Raw genomic sequence first — 23,975 nt, 5'->3', positions numbered from 1 at the left:
TGGACATGCCAAGCTACCCCCAAACCAAACCAAGATCTGATGAAATTCGAGGCCCTATTTATTACCATCAAGGCATCAACTAGAAAGGTCTGCATCAACGTTGCCAATCTAACAAATCCTACATCATATCTGATGTAGTACTCATATCTATCGAGAAGAACCCCTGTAGGGTTCCAAGGATCAAACCCCAAAAAAGTAGAAACTCCATTCCCTATAGTTTTGTGTATGGATGAAAGGTTCCACACGATTCCGATACTTCAGCATCTTTCGCCAGGTCCATGAGCAGTTTTGAATCGGATGGATGGTCCAAATGAAATCCAATTTTAGATGTCTATGTTGAATCCACTTAACCCCAAGAGTCTTTTTTGGAGGCCACACACCATATTTGCTTTAAAATTCTAGCAACATTCATGTCTTTAATACGCTTTATCTATAATCTCCCCTTTTTTTTAGGCTTGCAGATATCATCCCATACAATGTAATGAATTTTCCTCTCCAAGGATGGCCCAAACCACAAGAAATTGGAGAAAATTGATTCCAATTTCTTGATTAGCTACCATGGTAATCCAAATAAACCAGACCAATAAACATATTCTCCTTGAAGCACTGAGAGAATAAACTGAAGGTGGCCCGAAAAAAGAAAGGAATCTAGATTTCCATCTTTCAAATCTCTTTCTAACCAAGCCAAAGAGGGAGGAGCACAGTCACTAGCTTTCAATTTTCTTAATATCAATGGAACTCCAAGGTACTTCAATGGAAGATGGGTTTCAAAAAATCTAGTAATCTCCAACATATTCTCATGACCCATGGTATCCACACCTTCAAAAATGATAGAAAACTTTGAGTGGTTAACCTTAATCCCCGAGGCCGTGGCAAAGGTAATAAGAGTCTCCATTACAAACATGCAAGAAAAAAAAATGTACATATGTTTTTCCTTTCATCTTCTTTTATACACCCACTGCTTTAACTAAATCTCATAGCCAACTTAAATGATTATAGACAGCCTAAATATCTATTCCGCCATCTTAAATCAACAAGATTTTTGTCATACTCAAAATAGCAATGCACCTAATCTAATGCCGTCTTATAGTTGAAAATTCAAAACTTACATATTGAGCCTTTCAAAAACTAAGTACTACATCTTCGAGTATACTCCTTAACAAGCTTTGCAAAGGATGAGGACTTGATCTCTAGCAATTTGGCTGGGGAATTATATTCCTGTACAAGGCCTGGTTAAGAAAAAAAAATGTCATTCTTATTAGACAAACACTAGAAAAGGATAAGAGGACGTATTACTGAACTCAATGAACCCATTTAATTGTGGTATGCTAATTATTTAATATTAACTACTAACCATTATCGAGAAGGAGCACCATATCAATATCAAGAATTGATGTTATCCTATGTGCGATTGTGATGATAGTAGACCCTGAGAAGTGTTGCCTAAGAGTTTGCTGAATTAGATAGTCAGTCGCAGTATCCACTGATGCAGTAGCTTCATCGAGTACTAACACTTTGCTCCTCTTAAGTAATACCCGCCCTAAACAAACTAGCTGTCTTTGACCCATGCTCCAGTTCTCTCCATTCTCAACCACTATGACAGCCAACATATGAAAATGGGTCAGCTAGTCAAGATCTTATTTTCTTTAACTTTTCTTCACCTACTTTCTATCAGAAAAGGTGTTGGGGGATGTAGGGATGTGCACTCGAAGTCAAATATATCATACAATAAGAATTTTGAAAGGATTGTGCCCTTGTGCATGGATAAATTAATACTGGACAACTTTGGTATAGAGTGAATATGATAAGAAGTCAACCTATAGAATCAAGCTTCCGTTCCTTCTTTCTAACTTCATCACCAAGCTGGCATCTATCTAAAACCTATGACAATAAAAAATCCATATCAATTACCACCTTTCTTGGTTATTTAAGATCAAATAAAATTGATAATTTTAATGACAAAGCAAGGGGGTGCAAAGTGGAAATGGAAAACAAGGAACTAACAGCAATGCACTTCCTAGGCCTCAACTAAGAGAATCTCTTAGGCCAAACTTGGCCCAAAGATGATCGAGTATGCCCAATGAAATGATTTCAAATATCTCAGCAGAAAAGATTTTTAAAAAAAAAGAGGACTAGGAGAAAGAGGTTCAGAGAGATACATGTCCCAACCAATCAATAGTGATGTGTTTCTTTTGTGTGCGAATAATCAGTCAGTCAATAAGATGTACATCCTATCTTTCTCACTGATTAAAGATTATTCATCAAATTAAAAAGAAACTCACCTCCAAAATCTGTTCATCAGTGTACTTTTCAAGTGGGTCAAGATTGCTTCTTAAAGTCCCCTCAAACATTGTTGGGTCTTGTGGAATGATGCTCAATCTTGACAGCAAGTCATGAAGGCCAATCTTAGAGATGTTGATACCATCTATACAAATCTGACCAGCTGTAGGTTCAAGCATACGAAAGAGAGCCTGTACGAGAGTTGATTTACCACTTCCTGTTCTTCCAACAATGCCAATCTTCATCCCTCCAGGAAAAGTGCATGTGATACCTCGCAACACAAGAGGAAGATGTTGAGCATACTGAACCTACATACACATTACATAAATGAAGCTTAGCAAAATTCTGTAAGAGAAGAAAAAATTGTCCAAAAACATAGGCTTTAGAGGATCTATTCTATAAAATGGGAAAATAATTAAGAGAACATAAACTTAAGGAATCTATATTGGAGAATACCTGTAGATCAACAATATCAATTTTCCCTTGTGATGGCCATTCATGGCCTGACCCCGACATAATATCTTCTACCAACAAAGGAGGTTCACTAGGGATATAGACGTACTGCAATATTCTCTCAACAGATATGATTTTGTTCTCAAGATTGCTAAGATCCCATACAACCCCTTGCATACTAAAACCAAGCCCATATGTGACTGCTAAACCCATAACACCTTCAAGAGAACAAGTAAATTCAAAATCATGCTTTCATATGAGTAATTAATCAAGACGTTGCCTTAAAGGATGATTTTACAAGATCTTAAGTTAAACTTTTTACCAGGGCTTAGCACTCCCTTTGGCACTAAGATCAAGAAAATCAAGAAGATGGCATATGTGATGGATGCCAAAATATCCATGCGGAAGCATAACCACTCCATTGCACTAGAGAAATGAAATTTGGGCCGAGAATAGCCATCCACTAGCTTGAGATTTGTGTCCATAAACCTATCTTCTTGATCAAAACACCTAATTGTGGTTGATCCTAAACTAGATTCAGCAAAATGTTGTATAATTGGAGATTGGCATACTCTCCCCAATCATGATAGTTCTCTTGCTGCAGATATGCAGTATTACTACAAGGCAAGATTCATAAAAAATAAAATAAAGTACAATGTTAAAAAAAATGAATGTATAGTTAGTGAGAAAATGATATAGACTCTTTTACGAGGGATTTCTTAACATGAGCTGCTTATATATAAATGATTGGGAGCAACAACATAATTATAGATGAAAGCGTATTTCACACTATTTTATTTACTTCAACAATTTTCTTTTCAACAGTTTTCATTTATATTTTTATTATATATTGATTCAATTATATACTTGTATGTTTACAATATCCCAAAATTTCTATCCTCGAATTCTTCGATAAAAGTTGATTGAACATGAATGCAATTGTAACCAAATTTTGTGGTATCAATTTTTTTTTATTTTTTACCAAATTCTAATTATATTATCAAATTTCAAATTCAGTTAATAATTGCATTTGTCCATATCCAATTTTTTGTTGAATTTAATTTTGATAATGATGGCCTAAGTTTGACCTTATTCACTTTTCCCAAAGCACATGAATGTATAGTTTAGCGCAAAATGCAATGAAATGCACCCTAGATACTTAGGCTATGTAGAATAGCATAAAGAGTAGCCCACATGCTTCATTTGGAAAAGAAATGAGAAAGATAGATCGAAAGGAAGTAAGAAGATGATTTTCCTATTGAAGATTATCAACTAAATAATATTGGCACCAGTTCCTAGGAGGTCTACCTGTTCCATAGGTGCTCAAATTTGATCAATATAGGTTGTCCAAATCACTACATATCCATCTATCCAGTTGAGCACTGATTGATTTAGACTTTGGCCAACTTCAGTTCAACCCTTAAAAGTACATGTGTAGAATTCCAAATATTGTGGACCATACAATGGAGATTAGATCCAAAACTTTGGACATGAATAATTAAACTGGGAAACAACTATTCAAATGGTTGGTTTGACTAAAGCAAACCTCCACATGAGCCGAAATTATTAGATCACTAAGACAAACTGTGCAATGGACATTTCCTTTAATACTTAATATTTATTTATTGATAATTATTTATTAATTGACCATTTAATAATTTAAATCTTTTGCCAATTTATCATTTTATAAATGCCTACTAACTTGTTTTCACAATTATTAACTAATTTATCATTAAATAAAATTATTTATTAATATTAGGTGTTATCTTTTATTAATTATTTTCTTATTTAGTATGAACTCCTACATATGGAGCTACCAACAAAGTAAATAGGCCATATTATATTTTATCAAAATATATATAATGTATATCCAAAACGCACCCATGTCACTTTAAATGCACTTTGCACATTGATAATATTGTCTTTGTTTTGCCCTTTCTTCTTAAAAAAGTTTTATAAGTGACTGATTATAGCTTTACAGTTATTATATCTAATGTGGGAGTATGAAAATAGATTTCTTGTGTATATTCCATTCCAGAAGAATATGAATGTTTAAATCATCATTTTCTCACCAAAGCATATATTCATCCACCACTAAATCAATTTATATGTGGAAAAAAATTCAAAGCTCACTGATCAATCAAAGTTGAACCAACTTATATATGACCTACAAACCATAGAGTAAATATTATTGAGCTTAATTAGAAACTTTAACATGAGAAGTGGAAGTGACCATAAAATTACCTGAAACCATATGCATGTCAAAGTCATCGGAATAAAAACTATTAGCATTTGCCATGCAACCTGTGACATTACTGCAATAGTTCCCAAGAATCCTATGATTGAGATAAGAAGTTCTTCAAATTGACGTGGAATGGAGGTATCTACTGCACTTTGATCTATGGATGCCTGCATACAAAAAAATAGGTTTATTTAAAATTTAAAGTAATAAATTGTATGGTGATGAAAAACGAGATCATTTGGATCCCAAGTGTAAATAAGCATATTTATTAACCCGATTTAGAATCCTTCCACTCGGAGTCGAATCAAAAAAAGACATAGGAGCACGAAAAATGCACAAATGCATTTTGTTGAAGAGCAGCATTGCTGTTTTGTATCCAGAAGTTACAATGAGTATGGACCTTATAAGTACACAAAGGGAGCTTCCAAGGGTCAAAGCAACATAAACAAAGATGAGAGTGGATGCTCTAACATGAGGTTTCACATCCTCTGAAATGGGAGTAGCCAACACCATCCAGTAACTACTGCCTATTAGGAGTAGCTGAAAAAGAATTTGTGCTAACAATATCAATGGTACAAAGGTTCCTTTATATGCAGTTGTAATATACTTCCAATAGACTGAAAGACTAACTCCACCCTTTTCTCTCATTTCTTCTTGGACAAGTTGCCCTTCTGTTCCAACTGATTTTTCTATTTTGTAGTTTATGGGTTCCCTTTCTTCCTCATCTTGAATAGATTTCTCACTATATAGAGTAATAAAATCTTCTTCACTATTAATTGAATTATCCAAAGTAGCCCCATGTTCAATAGAAATAAGGTCGTCCAAAGCTTTCTTATGTGCACCTACTAACTCCATAAAGTCAGTTCCAGAACTAAAAATATCTTCGTACTTTCCTGTTTGAGTAATCCTTCCATCTCTCATAACCTGCCAAACAAGGAAAGATTAATAATCACTCCGAATCCAGGTTGAGAGACTTGAAGTCAGTAAAAAAATATGGTATATTCTCACCAGGATAAGATCAGCAGTAGGTAAAAACTCTACTTGGTGGGTAACATAAATTACTGTTTTTGAATCCAAAATTCCCAACAAACATTCCTGCGATAAAAGTTCAAATATTTACATGTAGGCACTCATAAAGAATTATCGTTTACTTAAAATATCCAAATAATTATACATATTAATATAATTTATTTTTCATAATGATATGTAACATCAAATCATAAGATTTATGCAAAAACATGCATCCTAAATATTATATGTCTGTATATCTAGTTTATTTAGAAAACCAGATTTCATTATTCTTACACCAGTGTTTAGATTAAATTCAGTTTCTGGTGAACAAAATTATGATATAAGTAATGAGATATATAACTTCAAGAAATTTTCAAGGATTAAACCTTTGCAAGTAGAGGTAAAGAATAAGATACCTTAAATAGATGAGTTCCTGTTTGAACATCCACAGCACTAAAAGGATCATCAAGTAGATAAATATCAGCATCATGGTACAAACCACGTGCAATTTGGATTCTTTGCTTTTGCCCACCACTCAAGTTGACCCCCCTATCTCCTATGATAGTCTGGTCTCCAAAGGCACACAATTCTAGGTCCTTCTTCAATGAACAAGCTTCAAGGATCATCTCGTACCTTTCTGTATCCATCTCCTTACCAAACAATATATTGTCCATTATTGTGCCACTTTGTATCCATGGTGTTTGTGCAACATAGGCTTTAGTCCCATTCAATTTAATGGCTCCAGATACTTTCGGTACTTCTCCCAATATGCATGAAAGTAAGCTTGACTTGCCTGACCCAATAGAACCACAAATAGCCACTCTCATACCACGATACACTTGAAAACTAATATCTTTTAATGTGAGGTTAGGAGAATGAAGGTCCCAAGTGAAATTCTCCTTGATTATCTCAACTCCAACCTTGGCACTATCTCTTGAAAACATTTGTACAATATTTGGATGAAGATCATCAAGGCAAAGGAATGATACTATCCTGTCAAGGGAGATTTTTGTTTGAACTACCATGGATATTGTGTCTGAGAGATTATAAATGGGCCCTTGTAATATCTCAAATGTCGCAAGTGCCGACAAAATCTTCCCTGAGTCTAGTGGAATTCCCATAAGCACACAACACCCAAAAGTAACCACAGATACAAACATGGGAGCAATCAAGTAGACAAAGGCAGACATAGCTGATGTATAAAGCAATTTCTTTAACCATCTTGTTTCAAACTTCCTAAGCTCAATTATCTTAGCCAAGAACCTCATCTCCCAGCCTTGGAGCTTAAGAATCCTCATGTTCCTCAAAGCCTCAGATGTCACCTTCATCCTCTGATCCTTTGTATCCATCAATTCCCCTTGAAACTTCTCCTGTAATTTTCCCAGTGGAACATTTGCTAATATTAAAATCAATGTGGCAACAAAAGCTACAAGTGAAGCCAACCCAAGGCTCTTGTACAATATCAACAATCCTAGAGTAATCTGAATAGGTATCCTCCATATATCATGCAAGTACCAACTGAAAAATCCAATCCTCTCAACATCAACCCTCATCAAATTAGTGGTCTGCCCACAAGTGTGACCCTGCTTTGATTGATTTGAAAGCCTGAGACTCTTCTTATAGATTATTGCAAACAATGCAGCACGGACCCTAATTACCATCTTTCGTAATTGAAAGTACAAGTGCCTCTCAGAGAAGCACTTTATTAGCATTGAAAGAAAAAAAATAAGCCCTAGTACATAACCTTTATGTTTTAGTTGGTGAGGGCTGTTAAGATATTGAACAAAGGCGTCAATAAGGTATGGTCCAACATAAGAAGCCAATGTGCATACAATGGAGAATAGAGCCGTCCATAGAATTTCTTTCCATGTTGAGAGAATCAATGCCTTTACTAGCTTGAGTGTGCTTACCTGGTAACCATTACCATTTCCATTACCATCTGTTCTAAAACACAAATATATCAAGAAGAGAGACAAGGATTTAACGTGGTTCGGTCTTCTCTAAGAAGCCTACTCCACGGATGATAAACTCCCACTTTTCTATATTCTTCTGGGGAGGATTTATTTCACTTAAATAGATTAGAATACAGCTGAATGGCTAAGCATAGAAGGAGATAAACAAGGAAACAAGATATTCACAAGGATAAGGAATCAATCTACTTCTAACAATAGGAGACTCCTTCCAAGGATAGAAGATCGCCATCCTAACCATTCCAACACTCCCCCTCAAGGTGGAGCGAACACATTGTCTGAGGTCAACTTGACAATCATCTTTTGAAAGGCACCAGTGGGCACAGCCTTGGTAAAAATATCAGTGAGTTGAGCTTCGCTGCGAATATAAGGGGTTTCAATTGTCTTGTCTTGAACCTTCTCTCGCACAAAATGACAATCAACTTCTATGTGTTTGGTTCTTTCATGAAAAACCGGATTGGAAGCAATGTGAGTGGCAGCTTGATTATCACAGTACAACTTCATACGTTGAGAGGAAGGTTTTTGACCCAATTCTTGAAGTAACAGACGGAGCCATACCAACTCACTGGTCGCTGACGCCATTGCACGGTATTCTGCTTCTGCGCTGGAACGAGCGACAACATTTTGTTTTTTGCTTTTCCAAGTAACAATATTCCCACCCACAAAGGTATAGAAACCGGTAGTGGAACGCTGTCGATGGGATTTTCGACCCGATGCATCGCATATCCTATAACCTCGGTGTGCCCATTGTTCGCATCCAAATTCCTCTTCCTGGACATGACTTCAAATATCGTAAAATACGATCCACAAGCTCCATGTGCCCCTTTGTAGGTGACTTCATGAATTGGCTCACATAACTCACAGCATATGCAATATTAGGTCGAGTGATGGTAAGATAGATTAACTTTCCCACCAGACGTTGGAAACAATCAACATCCTGCAACGGAGTATCAGCAGTGGTGAACTTACTATTGTAATCCATAGGAGAATTGGCAGGTTTAACTCCTAATTTTCCGGTTTCTTTCAACAGGTCCAAGACATACTTTCTTTGAAAAATGAATATTCCTTTCTGAGAAGTAGCAACTTCTATCCCGAGGAAGTACCACAACTTTCCCAAATCCTTGATGTCAAATTTCTTGCTAAGATAAATTTTAAGAGCAACAATTCCATGGAGATTATTACCTGTAATAACAATGTCATCAACATAGATAAGGACCACAACGATCCCATGGGCACCGTTCTTCACAAACATCGAAGAATCCGACTCACCCTTTTTGAACCCAAAATTTATAAGAGCATTACTGAGTTTTCCATACCACGCTCGTGGTGATTGCTTGAGACCATATATAGCTTTGTTAAGTTTGCACACCATTCCATCTTCCCCTCCTAACGGATGACCAGGGGGGAGATCCATATACACTTCTTCCTCTAGGTCTCCGTGTAAGAAGGCATTCTTGACGTCCATTTGGAAAAGGGACCATCCACGATTAACTGCTACTGACATAAGCACCCGTATTGTATTCATTTTAACAACTGGTGCGAAAGTTTCCTTGTAATCCACACCGTATGTCTGAGTATACCCTTTGGCGACGAGTCTTGCCTTGTGTCTCTCAACAGATCCATCACTATTGTATTTAACTTTGTAGACCCATCGACACCCAACCGCTCGTTTCCCATTTGGAAGAGGTACCACCTTCCACGTGTTATTTCAATCAAGGGCTTGAAGCTCATCGTCCATGGCCTTAATCCAAACTCGTGAATTTCTTGCCTCTAAGAAACTTTTGGGTTCGATATGGGCATCGACAGATGTCAGGAAGTTCCAAAAATTGGGAGAGAAATTATCATAACTGATGTAAGCTTGAATGGGAAATGGGACCATATAATATGTGATAAAGTCCCGAAGTCGAGTGGACGGTTGAGAAATTCGAGATGATTTCCGGATAGGTTCACTACCCACTGTATCATCTCCTCCATTATTATCCTCAAGAACAACAGCCACTTGAGAATTGTTCAATGGTTGATCAATTTGATCAACTTGATCCCCACCAATGTTCACCATTTGATCATCTTGGTCACCCTCACCCTCCACCGTTTCACCTTGGCCTGCCAAGCCAGTTTCATCAGGAAGAGGGGTAGGAACAACTTCAAGTTTAAAATCATTGTAGTCAATCACAGGAATCTCCCCATGAAGTTGATTCCTGCCAGAAAAAAACATGTGAGCTTCATCGAAAATGACATCACGAGAGATAAACAATTTTTTGGCAATGGGATCAAAACATTTGTAACCCTTTTTGACTGACGAGTACCCCACAAAGACGCACTTGCGAGTGTGGGGGTCAAGTTTTCCACCAGACTGTGAGTGAACAAAGCAGATACAGCCAAAGATTCTAAGATGAGAAATATTAAACCGCCGTCCATGAAGAATTTCAATAGGAGATCTATATTGTAGAACCTTGCTAGGTAGGCGGTTAATCAAGTAGCAGCTAGTAAGAACTGCATCCGACCAATAAGCTTTAGGAAAATGACCCGAAAAGAGAAGCGCCCGAGTGACCTCAAGAAGGTGTCTATTTTTGCGTTCAGCAACTCCGTTTTGTTGAGGAGTGCCAACACAAGAAGTTTGATGAGTAATGCCCAGGATTCTGAGGTAGGACTCAAACGGGTTATTGGTATATTCTATACCATTATCGGTTCGCAAGGTCTTAATGTGAGTGAGAAACTAAGTATGGACCATATTGCAAAAATCTTGAAACACCTGTAGCACTTCACTTTTAGAGGTAAGCAAGTATAACCATGTAGTACGAGATTTATCATCAATAAATGTAACAAAATATTTATAACCATCCCGAGAATCAACGGGAGCACTGCCCCAAACATCAGAGTGAACTAATTCAAACAACTCAGTAGAAACATGTGTACTATTAGAGAAAGGTAGTCTGTGTTGTTTTGAAAAATGACATGTCTCACAAACATTAGAATTATGTGAAAGAGAAGCATCAATAGAACGAAGCACTTGGTCTGAAGGATGACCCATCCGCAAATGCCATAACTAGGACCTGTCTGCTGAACTTAACCTTGTAACCAAAGCTGCAGGGGGAAAGTTCAAAACATAGAGACCTTGACGGCACCGTCCCTCACCAATCGTCTTCCCTGTGGTGCGATCCTGAAAGATGACCTTATGGGAAGAGAAAATAACATTGCAATTTAATTCTTGTGTGAATTTACTAACTGACAGTAAATTAGATGACAAAGAAGGCACAAATAGGGCATTTGATTTAGTAGAAAATAACTGAATTTTTCCAAGACCATGTGTTGGAACCTGTGACCCATTAGCAACAGTAATAGGTAAATTTGAACCAGCAGGCGTGGATTTAAGATCAGTCAAGTGGTGTGTGGAACAGCACATATGGTCAGTAGCTCCTGAATCGACAATAAATTGACTTTTAGATAAAGTAGAAAGGGCAAAAATATCATTACCAGAGATAGCAGCCACATTCCCGGATTCTTGAGTTGGCGGGGCTGAACTGTTAGAAGCATTCCCGCTGGCTTGTAAAAGTTGGTGCAAAAAAGGAGTGAGTTTCTCAAGTGCCGACTGGAGCTCACCTGTACTGGTTTGGGCAGCAACCTTAGAGTCAGTCCCTGTACCCTTAGCAGGGCGCAAATGAGGATGCAAGATAAAGCATCGATCTTTGGTATGCCCATCACGGTCACAATGATCACAATGGTATGGTGGTCAAGGGCCACGTCCCTTTCCATTTCCTTTTCCAGATTTGCTTCCCCCATTCCCATCACTTTGTAGCTTACTATTACCGAGAACAGCATTGGCAGATTTTTCAGATTGCTCTCCCCCAGCCTTAGAGTCAGGGTGCATTACCCGTCTCCGAGTTTCTTCACGCTGGATTGTGGCACAGACATTTGTAAAAGATGGAAGCACGGGACTCATCACTATTTGACGTTTGAGATCCTCGTACTCAGGTCGGATACTAGCAAGCAACTGGAAGACACGATCATGTTCTTCCCTTTTAAGATATTCATCTATGGTTTGAGCTAGAGGACGGTACTGTCACAGCTCATCCCATTTTTTCTTCAATGTACCAAGCTGTTCAGTAAAGGCTTGATTAGGAGTTTGCTCAGTGTGAACAATCTCCTGTTGCAACTCAAAAATACGTGATGTGTTATCAACATGGCCATACATATCACGTAAAGACGTCCAGAGAGCTTGAGAGGTCTCGGCATAAGCGAAAATTTCATAAATCTGATTCTCCATAGAATTAAATATCCAATTCATGACAAGATTGTCATTTACACACCATTCAGCATATTTTGGATCATCAGTAGCAGGGGCCTTGGTTTGGCCATTAACATGGCCTAGTTTAGAACGGCCTCCAAGGGCAACGGTTACTGCTCTAGACCAGGGAAGATAGTTTCGTTCATTCAGCAATATAGATGTGAGACGAGCATTATGAACTTCAGGCTTACTTGAATCTGACATAATGGGAAGAAGAAAAAAAAAACTTATCTAAAAGAGGTTGAACAAGGAACCGATCCCTTTGCGTAACCACGACGAGATAGCTTCGATCAAAGAAAAAAACTCCAACCGATAAACTCCAGAATCTGCAGATCTTCAACCCGCTTTGATACCATGTTCTAAAACACAAAAATATCAAGAAGAGAGACAAGGATTTAACGTGGTTCGGTCTTCTCTAAGAAGCCTACTCCACGGATGATAAACTCCCACTTTTCTATATTCTTCTGGGGAGGATTTATTTCACTTAAATAGATTGGAATACAGCTGAATGGCTAAGCATAGAAGGAGATAAACAAGGAAACAAGATATTCACAAGGATAAGGAATCAATCTACTTCTAACAATAGGAGACTCCTTCCAAGGATAGAAGATCGTCATCCTAACCATTCCAACACCATCATATTCAAGTTTATTTCTAAAGCAAGCAAAGATCACTTTGGCACTATCACAATTCGAAAGCTGAGGAACATCTTCAAGGTCCAATATTTTCTTATACCCAAGTGCAAGCAAAGGGCCCATCCAAGTGAAAGTAAAAATGCTAAGAAGATTGGCATTTGCATAAGGAGTTACAATACTCTCTCCACTAACACTTAATCCTTCTTTGCCATTACCGTTGTTTTGGCTGTAATTAATTTTCAAAAGATGCTCCAAAAGATGGAAATCTTCGTCTTCTCGTTCCTTGCCAAACAACCCAACATAACAAAAGAACAAACCAGCAATTACGGCCACAACATTGGAGAGCCATAGCAAGATCGGTAAGGATGAATTTTTCCAGTTCAAACCAAGATGTATAAGAAGATGAGAACAAGACATTAGGAAGTAGAAGGCCCACCAGATTCTTAGTAGAATGGGGAACCTACGCTCACTGGAATGAGAAAAGTGGATGTACAAATAAGCAGAGAACGCAAACCAAGTGAGTGTTCTGAATACAAAATCCAATTGAGCAACAATCTTTAGATCGGACCAACCATGCCTATACCCAGAGATGTAATGTAACACGCATAATAGAAGATCAAAGAAAGACAGACCCATGCAAGATATAATGGCAGCCCAATAGTATAAAAAGTATGTATTCTTCAACATTGGTTTTGAATTTTGAAGATTAGGCACCGTGCACCTTTGGCAAGCCCATAAAATAGATAAAACTAATGACAAAATTAGGTGTGAACAAGCAGAAAACCCAAGCAAGAAAATGGTTGCAGAAGACTGCAAAAAGGATATCCATATATTCATAATGTTCTTTGATTCTTCAAAATCATCCATTTGAAAAAAAAAATGGTGTGGAAACTCTATCATCTAAATACCAATCGCTTCCATCTTATGCGCTCCAGAAAGACTTAGACCAACATTGGATTCTCAATATCACCCTTAGATGTAGCTGAACCTGCTAATGAACAAACATTATACAAACTGTTTGAAAATATATGAAGAGTAAGAAAATTGTTATAATTAATTCATAGAAGATTCAAGAATGGAAGAAGCTACAATTATATACATGATTTAGTCCATATTCAATTAAAATTATACATAGAGCATAAAAATTTAGTAATGTGAGGTGAAATAAAATAATTAAAAAAAATAAAATAAAAGAAAACGATACCCGATCGCGCCAGACACGCCACCCCCATGCGCCCTGACATAGGGGCACCTGAAATGACCGTCACACCCATGAGTGCGGTGGTCATTTCGTGCGCCCTTGTGTCAAGGCATAGGGACGGCGTGTCTAGTGCAACTGGGTGGCATTCTTCTGCCTATAAAAAGAATTAAGTATTTTAGAATTAACATATGGAGCAAAACACATAGAAAGACAAAGAATTGCATATCATAAGAGAGACCAAGTTACGCATTGTAGTAGATTTCCATAGCAAATTAAAATGAAAAAAAAAAAAAAAACTGAACTTCCAAAATATCAAATCCATATAAGTTCCAAATAATGACTATAGAGGTTACATTAGCAAGATAATAACCTGTAATGGAGATGTGGTCCAATGGGTTTTTTCTTCTTCTAAGCAGTTCACTTTTGCGTCGGCTTGGGAGCTGGTTTATCCCAAAGATATCTTTATCCCAGGGTATAAAATTGTTTGGTTCAAGCATTACATTTCAAGGCACAGCTTTATTGCTTTTCATGCCTTGTCGTGTTCCTTGCCCACTCAGGATTTTTTGTGGCATATGATGTCTATGAAAATTAGCATTCTTAATTGTTGCCTATATTGGAACGCCGGGGAGGATATTGACCATCTATTTTTAGATATCCTTTCTCCTCTTCCTATTTGGAAAGGGTGGTCCTCATTTCTGCCCTTTGGCTTCCTTCGAAGGAGAATGGAGATAGATCAAGAATAATTTTAAGTGTAATTTTGTTTGTGACTATATATGCTGTCAAGATGGTCTTGTGTGCTTCTATTTATCATATCTAGAGTCCAATTGACTTTGACATTGAATCAAAGGTCAATCATCTCCGTTCTTCTTATTATGACCATATTAAGAAACGTTGTATTGTCTCGTCTTGGGGTCTTCAGATTAAGTTGCTCTAACTAGCTCTTGATGCTCTGGTTGTAATTTGTTTCCCTTCGGGTGTTTGTAATTCTTTTAATAAAGCTTATTCACCGAAAACAAAAACCAAAAAAAAAAAAACAAACAAAACAAAAAGATAATTAACCTACTAATAGAACTATTAAATATAGATATATATATGCCCTCAATTTTCCTGCCCGTCAATTTCTTCCATCTAATAGGGGGCGGAAATGACCATCCTACCTCTTGCCCGAATACATTGTCTGGGTGGGGTCCACCTCCCCCTATTAGATGGAATTGAGGAAAATAACAGACAGGCAAAATGAGGAGATAATTAATAGCCCAAAAAAATGAAGTACAAATCTAATCAAAAGCGATGACATTAGAAAAACAAAAAACACTACTCGATTGATGAAGCCGGCAGAGGGAGAGAGAGAGAGAGAGAGTGAGCGAATGGGGCTGCCGGTTCGCAGTGGAGAGGAGAGAGGGCAAGGCCGAGTGGAGCGGAGGATGGAGAGGCATGAAAGAGAGAGAGATCACCGCGGCAGCCGGTTTTAGGTAAATAGTGCAACAGCTTAGATTTGAAGAGGCTAAATCAACAGTTATCAATTGAAGAACAGATCACTGCGGCAACCGGTTTTACGTAAATAGTACAACGGCTGAGATTTGAAGAGGCTAAATCAATAGTTATCAATTGAAGAACGTACTGTCAAGCTATTATTGCGTACGTACCACCACCTTTTAGCCATAGTGATTTTCTAGAAAAGAAAATTATGTTGAAACATTCAGAGCCCAATTGTTGATGGAAATTGTGTACCACCGTTTGTTCATGATTTCAATTTCATTCCTATAAAGTTTCAACTTTTCTATAGTTAAGTAGCTGCCATGTTTCATTGATGATAGCAAACCTCGTATTAAACGATAAACCTAGCTATCTTAAGTCAATTTGAAAAAACCTCAATCCAATAGAACATTGATTTTGATCCTCTACGGCCGCAGAGGAGCGGCCATTGTGCGGCCCACACAAATACAGAGGTGAAATGACCACCCTACCCATTACCTGAGCATCCTACCCCGGTGAGGTCCACGCCCTGCCTGTGTGACGCCGCACAATGGCAGGTTGGCAACCCGGCTGTGAAGGATCCAAATTGATAGACCAGAAGGAAAATGGGAATCCCACATTCTTTCCCTGGAGACAGAGAGAGAGAAAATAAAGGGTGCACCTTTTCGAAGAAACTTCAAATTATTGTGTTTTCTGCATGGGGAGTGATTAAACGGCTTCCTGCACTTCTTCAATGAGCCAAAAAATTTCCCCTGAACCTCTTTAATGAACTTGGATGGTGCCTTTGCTGGCAGGGTAAATGAACCTGAGCGTTAAATAAGGGAGAATTTTTTTTAAGTTAAGAATGAAATGAGCGTGTATGACTCGGTCTCATAGCAGCTGACACCCAAGGAAATAGCAAGTGCGTCCTGTGAATTCCGTTGGATTTCCAATTAAATTCAAGGGAGATGGTTGGGCACACAAATTTGGCTCTCCTCCAATCGTGGCGAGAGCTGGAAGGTTCAGCCCAACAAAACAAGGGTTTTGGTCATTTCACAGATGGGACACAAGTGTAAAACTACCCCTAAAGATCTATCTGGTCTGGTTCGAGATTTGAACTAGAATAAGGTGAAATACATATCAAATCAAATGCTAAATGGTCCGCCAAAGGAACATCACTGTACTTTCTGAACTAAGATCAAGCTTCACCAATAACAAAAGCACAATTCATTCTCTCTACTTCCTTCAATGAGCTTCAAGCCCATGTAATTGCCATTCTCTCTGAGACCAGCCATGGCAATGCTGTGGATTACTATAATTGGCAGCAGTGTCAACCCAAAAATTCTGTCCTGTATGTCTCATCGGGTTATTTCTTATCTGCATACGCCACACAAATGCACGAAATTGCAATGAGATTGCACACTGGCGGGATTAGATAGTTATGGGTTGCTCGTGGTGAAGCTCTCAACTTGCAAGAAACTTGTGGTGAAATGGAAATAATAGTACTACCATGGTGTGACCCATTGAGGGTCTTATGCCATTCATTTGTGGCAGGGTTCTTGACACATTGTGGATGGAGTTCGATACTAGAAGCCATTTACTCAGGGGTGCCAATGCTCACTTTTCCCCTGTCCTCCCCTTTCTTTGAACTTGTTTTTGTTTTGGTCAAATTGATGACAACCTCACAATGTCCTCCCTTGCTTTGAATACCCTCCATGCTGATACTAGCTTCACATACCGTGAAATAAATCCCTGATGGAATCTCATGTGGCTGTGATTGAGCTTGATCTTTAATGTTGAAGCTGATAAAGTTGAGAAGTTTCCATTCCTAAATCCATCCAGAATGCCGAGTTCACCTGGTTGGGACTCTTGAGAATAGTGAGGGACTACTGTTTGACATCTACGAGTTTTGGAACTGTTTGGAATCGCTTCTAAACATCCCTTGACAACAATGAGGCACATATCAAATTCATCATAAAGGGTTATAGAGTTTTGTTCATCAAGCAGAGAGTGAGTTTTTTCCAACAATATTCAAAGTATTATCAATTCAAACCAAAATAAGATTTTTTTTTTTGAAAAGCCAGAGTAAGATGATGACACATATACCTTACATTGACGGATTAAGGAAGATGTTTACATAAAATTAAAAAAGAAAAGATAAAAGGGAGATGGATTCAATGGAGGTTCCAAGCTTAAATAACATGGTCAATAATTAAGATAATGAAAGAAACTTCCTTTCATAAAACCCTACCCACTTTTAGTTCTTTAGACAACCACCTTATATTGGGGCAGTTTATGAAAGTACATTATTTTAGTGATACAGGACTGCATTGGTAGTTTCTGGTGAAAAGTGTCATTACACATGGAGAGGAGAAAGAGTGGGTAGGGGGGGGGGGGGGTGGGGGGCACTGGCGGAGGGTGTGCTCCCCGCAGAGGACATTACACCATTAAATAAATAGCTAGAGTTTTGATGTTCATTACTTTAATGTCACAGATGCTTGCTTGAAGGGCTGCATCTGGTTTTGATATTAAGCCTGTGGAAGGTGATTTTCGTTTTCAAATGCAATAAAATCTTACACAAAACCTGAGATTGGCCATTTATTTTATTTCCTATTACTTACAATGATATAAATCGAACTACAAACAAAGGTTCTAATTTCCCATTTCAAAATCTCAGAAAATAAATCCGTTCTATGTATCAGCAAAAATTCAGTCAGTATCAGTTTACTGTGAATTATGACATCCACAAGTCATACATGGCACACAATTGACTCACATCTGTGGACTTCAGCGACATTCTGTATAGCTCCTTCAACTTCCCAACATCTCCAGATCTACTCATCGGGGGGACTGCCTGAGAAGATTTGTTCGCACTTCCTGATCGTGCCACTGTTAACATCCTCTTCAGTAGCAGCTGCAACTGGCTCCACAGCTTGGCATAAACCTCAGAACTGTTGCTGCTCAAAGAATCTGTGCCTGGTTCTCCAAATGCTTGGTGACCCTCAAGCAGGCGAGATAGAGCTGATTCCAGCATCTGGATCATGGGCAACAATAGAGCAATTAGGGAATGGTTTGAACCACAGGTGAACCTGCAATGAAACTTTATATATCCCAAGTATCGCTGGACATTATAAGTATTCAGCATTCAAAAGGGACTGGTTTAAACCACAGGTGAACCATTTGATCAATATATCCCATTTAAGCACACATTTTAGTTCATCACAATATAAGGGTGTATATCTGATCTTGCAGTGAAATTTTTATATAGAGCACATTGTGATGGATTGAAAAATGATCACAAGGATTCTGTTTGAACTTAGCCCAACAAGAATGTGCCAGCGAAGTGGCTAGAATCCATTCATCTAATATGTTGATCAAACTTCTACGACTGATTCATGCTTGATTTCACTATCCGACACACACTATTGTTACATCATTCTTTGTTGCTCTTTTATTTTTCAGTAAGAATAGGAGTGAAGTGAAGGGAGCAGTGAAGATCAATCAAAATGACCATTTCCAATGTCTTCTGTACAATCATAATGAGGGAGGAATTCAACAAGATGCCAATCATTGAATTCAAGCAAGTCTGGCTGAAGTCGAGAGGGACAAATTCTGTAATCTGTAGCACAGCTATGCGACTGGTAATGTTACATGGAACTTAATGTTGGGTAACAAGGAAACATCAGAACTCTTAAATTGGGTGTAGCCAGAATGAGATAAGATATATGAGTGGTAAAACTATGAAGATTTGAATTAGAAATGAAGACATTTCAGTAAACATAACAGTAGATAAATGAAACGTGAGAAATACATAAGAGATGATCAAAGACCATTAAATGCACCAGTAAGGGGTGGTGATGCCGAGAAAATTAGTGGTGCTAAAAAAGAGACACCAAATATAATATATGGTATCAGATAGAGTAGAATGGTTAAACGGGACTCACATAGCCAACCCAAAAGACTGAAGTTCAGATAAGGCTTGTGAGCTGGAGTTTAGTTTGTATGAACTGGTTCCGATTTGACAGGACTGATGAAGTTCAGATTAGAGAGGCTAAAAGATTAAGTGCAGGCCAAAATTTATTCAGTAGAAGTGGTGAGAGAAGATATGCATGGCTTGTGATTAACAACAAATATTATGAATGGAGAAACAGGATTCCTGTAGCCAACCTCATTTAAATTGAGATAGCTTAGTTGAGTTGAGGTTAAACAGGATGCACTCTATAAGAGAATACAAGGTTTTACTGGGATGCATATGGAGTTACAGAACATGAGGGTAAGAGAAACAGAAACATGGTAATATCCCACCATTCTCCCTAAAAGGGTCAGCAAAAACCTAAAGAAGAGGAACTTCATATGCTAGATACTGCTGAGTGCTGACTGCATCAACTTAATGCTGAAAGAGAAGACGACAAAACAGACTTAGCGAAATGTAATTACGTAACAATCTACATCTAATAATTTGTTTTGTTAATTTAAGAATTCGATCTAAAAAGCGGTCAAAGAAGCAGACAAAATAAAATTCGGATTCAAGAATTATTCGTTTTAAAAAAAAAAAAAATTCGGACAAAAATCCGGACGTTATTTTTAATATGGGAAAATTACACTCCCACCCCCTGAGGTTTGTACTAAATACAGAACGACCTCCTGTGTTTCTAAATTATACAGCCACACCCCCTGAGTTTTGGTTAGTTGTTACAGTCAGCCCCACTCTGTTATATCATTCCCGTTAAGTGGTAAAGTGTTGGTAATTCATGACTTATAATGACTAATATACCCCTACTAGGGGTGTGAACTAAATCTTCGACAGTCGTGGCAATCCTACGGTCGAAGTTCGATTTGTTCTTCCCTTTCCTGTCAATCCATTTCGATCGATTTTCTCAAAAAAGGAAAAAAAAATCTTTCCCGAATCACGAACGCAAGATCTGTTTGTTTTGGAAGTACTTCATTTGTCAGCAGTTACCATAGAGGTTCACTCAGTGCTCGCATACATCGGATGATCTATTGAGAGATTTCCGCGAAGGCTAATTGATCTTAACAAGAAAGGCAAATCTCTTTCTAGTATAGTTGATACCTCCTTCCTATGGTCCAGGCCTTGTGATGCAGCTCCAAGAAGGAAGAAGAAGAAGAAGAAGAGGCCCTGAACTTGGGTTTGAATAGGGAGCCTTAGATTAGGGTTATTATTTTCCATACTTAGTGTATTTTCTTGTTTTAGATTGACCCGGTTTAGAATTGGTTGCATCCAATTGGTTCAATGGGTCTAATTTAAGTGAAGTGTTCCTATTGGTTAATAGGTTCTTATATCCTATTGGCTAATATGAAATCTACTTTAAATTAGTTGTTTTTAAGTTAGATTTTTTTATTTTAAGTTAGGACATTTACTGTTTTAATTTAATTAAGTTAGAGTGGATCTCTCCCTTCCACGATTTTAGAAGGAAGAGACATTAATTTGTACTAGGATTTGGCTTAGGCCTTTATTATAAATAAAGTAGATTGTGGAGGGCTCCCCAACAAATTTTTTAATTTAAAAAAACAGATTTCGTAGCTGTCATTGCTGCTGTTCCTTGCTCCCTTGTGAGTGTGTGCATCCTTGTGGATTTCAAGGTGGAAGGGTGGGTGGATTCCTGCGACTCCTTACGCCATGACGGTTGGGAGGATCTCTTTCTGAAGGTAGCGTCATCCTTCATCATCCAAGCTGTTGCTGGTGGAATCCTGTAGTAAGTTTGAACTTTCAATTATGTTTTATCTTTCCTTCTCCTTCCCATTCAATCCTTTAATTTTCTGTTATAATTCAAAAACCCTAGTACTTTAAATTCTGTCCAGTCATATCCTATCATCAAAATCCCTTCAGAATTCAGACATAGCAGCCTTATCCCAACCCTTTCATTCGACCTAGCTTTGGGCTTGATCAGATCTGTCCAACCCTAAAATCCCCCAACTCCATTAAACCCCAAAACCCTAAAATTCCAGATTCAGCACTTCTAACCATCAAAACCCTCCCATAATTGGATCGAACCTTCCCTTCCCTGTTTGGTAAATTCGATCCCAAGCCCAGCCCCTAAATCCCACTTTAAACCCTAATTTTAGTAGTTTTCCTAATTTCTAAAATCAGAAACCCTAACCCTAATTCTGCAGGAATTTTAAACTGATCCAAATCTCAATATTGTTATACTAAAAAATAGAATGTGCATTATACCATTTAGGATTTGAAAAAAAAAGGGTAAAAACCTATTTCATCTCCTCTACGATATTTACAACTCATCTTCCGCAAAGCGTGATCTAGTGGTTAAATAAATTGACACCTTCAAACAAATAGTAATCGCTTCAAACCACACAACACAAAATCTCAGAAATAAATAAAGTCTGTAAACACAATACTACAATACTCATGCTTCTCACTGGTGAGTTGTGGCGAAGTTTGCATGTTCAACTAGACCTAGATAAGCCCATCAGGATCTTAATGGATCAAGCTAGAGGTTTGATTTTCAAAATCAGGTCCTTAATGGGATCAATATATTCCCGTTTTTCATTGACGAGAATAAAATACATTAAGAAAACCAATGCTCAAGTAAGGGTATTAATTTCAAATTAAGACTGATTATCGAAATTGAACCAAATCATTTAAACCGAAATAAAAAAACTGATTGTAAATTAGTTTAATTATAGTCATATGTATTGAAAAAAAAATAATTGATTCGGTTTCGTTTTTGAACCTATAAACCATCAGTTCTAAACCATAAAGAACCATTTTTAAAAATAAAAATAAAAAACAACTAAAACAAAATACGGACTGATTAAACCGAATAACCGAACCAATTAAGTAGCTTATATAGTGAAAATTCAATAACAAATCAAAGTGAACCGGTAATAAACACATTTAACCGGAACTGATTACAAACTGATTGACCAAAACCGATTAGTTATCATTTTAAATTGGAAATTTGAAATTGAATAAAAATTGGTTCAATTCTAAATTCTATCAATTCAACATGAATCGAACTGTTTAAACTAGGACCAAATTGATTAACATTCGTAGTGTTCGATGAGTTGCCTCACCCTTCCTTTGTCTCATATACATGTGAGTCCCTCCACCAAATAGTTTGAGATTTTGAGTTGAATATTTATGATGTATACCATAAATGATTTAGTTCTTGATACTTTTCTTTGGACAGTCAGGCTTTACACAAAGATCTAGAACCAAATTTGAGGGCTGAAGGGCAGCTAGAAATTTTCTTTAAATCTAGTCATAAAAGAGATTTTTCCTCTATATAAATTGAAACCCCCTTCATGCAACTAACCCAACTCATTCTGTTCCTTATTTCATTCCACCATGAGGCATCCCATTCTGTTGCTTGGACTTGTGATCATAGCATACTTTAGTGTAAGAAAATTGATGTTTTTCCATTGTCCATTCATTTGAACATGGTCACTGCTTGTTCCTGTTTTTTTTTATTTTTTTGGTTTCTTATTTGAATGATATTTTTTCCTATGAAATTGCAGGGTTCTTCTCAAGCAGAAAATGCCTTTGCAAAGTATTGGGAAGAGCATATTGGTCTTCCACACCCTCCACATTGGTTATCTGCAAAGGCTTCTCCATTAACCTTCCATCAGGCAGCAGTGTTTATGAAATTTATGGAGGAAAATGAATTGGCTTCCCACATGCATTCATTCTGTATGCAAGCAAATGTTGCTTGTTCAACAAATGCACTAATGAAGAACAGAGCAAATGACACAACCCTACCACCAATAGTCCCTTGGAATGTTAACAAACTCAAATATGAATATCCAAATGAAATACCTCTATCAGTTGCCAGCCAAGGGGGATTGCCATATTTTCGAGAATCAATGGTGAAACAGGGAAGTTTCATGCCTGTCCCTGATCTAAGGGACCCAATATCATATAGATCGTTCTTGCCAAGATCTCTGGCATTAAAAATTCCATTTTCCTTTGCTCGGATCATGGAATTGAAGAAGCTCTTTACTGAGGATAATGAATCAAACATGGTTGAGTATATTCAAGGAACCCTTGAGGTATGTGATGAGAAGAGCCTCATTCGAGGCGAGCAGTCCACTTGTGCGAATTCGGCTGAGGATCTCATTGATTTTGTTGTCGAGAAATTAGGGAAACATGTACGTATCTGGAGTACCGAAAGCATCGAAGGATCTTATGAGAATATCACAATTGGAGATGTGAAACTAATCTATGGAAACCTCTCTGAACCACCAGTCTTATGTCATAGTCAGCCATTTCCATTTCAAGTCTATTATTGCCATGTTTTACCCAAAGTAAAAGTATATGCAGTTGATATACATGCTCGGAAGAAAGTGAATCATGCGATCATGGCATGTCACTATGACACATCAACCTGGAATCTAAACCATCTTGCTTTTAAGCTACTGGGTTTTGGCCCAGGCCTAATTGAAGTTTGTCATTGGATAAATGAGA

At 37.6% G+C, this 23,975-nt stretch overlaps 1 long non-coding RNA gene and 1 pseudogene across 1 annotated transcript; one reads left to right on the top strand and one right to left on the bottom strand.

The window, feature by feature from the left end:
- Positions 1-1,090: 1,090 nt before the first annotated feature.
- LOC122660868 lies at positions 1,091-13,793 on the bottom strand (annotated as a pseudogene).
- Positions 5,313-23,499, top strand: LOC122660869. The gene is made up of 3 exons (XR_006332796.1): positions 5,313-5,323; positions 7,664-7,668; positions 23,063-23,499. It is a non-coding gene; the product is annotated as an uncharacterized LOC122660869 (long non-coding RNA).
- The last annotated feature ends 476 nt before the right edge of the window (positions 23,500-23,975 follow it).

The sequence above is a fragment of the Telopea speciosissima genome, chromosome 5 (genome assembly GCF_018873765.1).
Source record: "Telopea speciosissima isolate NSW1024214 ecotype Mountain lineage chromosome 5, Tspe_v1, whole genome shotgun sequence".
Taxonomy (NCBI): Eukaryota; Viridiplantae; Streptophyta; class Magnoliopsida; order Proteales; family Proteaceae; genus Telopea; species Telopea speciosissima.
This window is presented reverse-complemented; position numbering and strand designations above follow the sequence as displayed.